Genomic DNA, 2,119 nt, shown 5'->3' with positions numbered 1-2,119 from the left:
AAATTGTTTCATGTTTTCAAAATCAAAGCTCTAGCACAAATATAGCAATCGATGCTTTTCCTCTATGGAGGACCATTCTTTTACTTTCAATGTTGAGTCAGTTCACCTATTTCTCTCCACCTCAAGAAGCAAACACTTGTGTGAACTGTGCATTGATTCCTACATATTTGCATATTGCATTTGTTATACTGCTTTGCATTGACAATTATCCATCAGATATACATGTTATAAGTTGAAAGCAACCGCTGAAACTTAATCTTCTTTTGTGTTGCTTCAATGCCTTTACTTTGAATTATTGCTTTATGAGTTAACTCTTATGCAAGACTTATTGATGCTTGTCTTGAAGTGCTATTCATGAAAAGTCTTTGCTATATGATTCACTTGTTTACTCATGTCATATACATTGTTTTGATCGCTGCATTCATTACATATGTTTACAATATGATCAAGTTTATGATGGCATGTCACTCTAGAAATTATCTTTGTTATCGTTTTACCTGCTCGGGACGAGCAGAACTAAGCTTGGGGATGCTGATAAGTCTCCAACGTATCGATAATTTCTTATGTTCCATGCCACATTATTGATGTTATCTACATGTTTTATGCACACTTTATGTCATATTCGTGCATTTTCTGGAACTAACCTATTAACAAGATGCCGAAGTGCGAGTTCCTGTTTTCTGCTGTTTTTGGTTTCAGAAATCCTAGTAACGAAATATTCTCGGAATCGGACGAAATCAACGCCCAGGTTCCTATTTTCACCGGAAGCATCCAGAACACCCGAGAGCCACCAGGGAGGGGGCACAGGCCCACCAAACCACATGGCGGCGCGGCCAGGGGGGGCCCGCGCCACCCTATGGTGTGGGAACCCCTTCGACCCTCTGGCGCCGCCTCTTCGCCTATATAAAGCCCCTGGATCGAAAACCCTGATGCGTTCGACGAAACCCACAGAAACCTTCCAGAGCCGCCGCCATCGCGAAGCCAAGATCTGGGGGACAGGAGTCTCTGTTCCGGCACGCCGCCGGAACGGGGAAGTGCCCCCGGAAGGCTTCTCCATCGACACCGCTGCCATCTCCAGCGTCATCTTCATCACCGCTGCTGCTCCCATGAGGAGGGAGTAGTTCTCCATCGAGGCTCGGGGCTGTACCGGTAGCTATGTGGTTCATCTCTCTCCTATGTACTTCAATACAATAATCTCATGAGCTGCTTTACATGATTGAGATTCATATGATGATGCTTGTAATCTAGATGTCAATATGCTAGTCAAGTGAGTTTTACTTATGTGATCTCCGGAGACTCCTTGTCCCACGTGTGTAAAGGTGACAGTGTGTGCACCGTGTGGGTCTCTTAGGCTATATTTCACAGAATACTTATTCACTGTTGAATGGCATAGTGAGGTGCTTATTTATATCTCTTTATGATTGCAATGTGTTTGTATCACAATTTATCTATGTGCTACTCTAGCAATGTTATTAAAGTAGTTCTATTCCTCACCTTGACGATGTAATGGTGACAGTGTGTGCATCCGTGTTAGTACTTGGTTTATGCTATGATCATGATCTCTTGTAGATTATGAAGTTAATTATTGCTATGATAGTATTGATGTGATCTATTCCTCCTACATATGCATGAAGGTGACAGTGTGCATGCTATGTTAGTACTTGGTTTAGTCTTTTGATCTATCTTACACTATAAGGTTACTAAAATATGAACATTAATTGTGGAGCTTGTTAACTCCGGCATTGAGGGTTCGTGTAATCCTACGCAATGTGTTCATCATCCAACAAAAGTGTAGAGTATGCATTTATCTATTCTGTTATGTGTCAATGTTGAGAGTGTCCACTAGTGAAAGTGTAATCCCTAGGCCTTGTTCCTAAATACTGCTATCGCTGCTTGTTTACTGTTTTACTGCGTTTCTACTGCCTGCTATATCACCATCCATCACTACGCGCCAGCAAGCACTTTTCTGGCACCGTTGCTACTGCTCCTATATATTCATACCACCTGTATTTCACTATCTCTTCGCCGAACTATTGCACCTATTAGGTGTGTTGGGGACACAAGAGACTTCTTGCTTTGTGGTTGCAGGGTTGCATGAGAGGGATATCTTTGACCTCTT

This window comes from Lolium perenne, chromosome 5, assembly GCF_019359855.2.
Source record: "Lolium perenne isolate Kyuss_39 chromosome 5, Kyuss_2.0, whole genome shotgun sequence".
In the NCBI taxonomy this organism is placed as follows: Eukaryota; Viridiplantae; Streptophyta; class Magnoliopsida; order Poales; family Poaceae; genus Lolium; species Lolium perenne.
Note: the sequence above shows the minus strand (reverse complement) of the source record.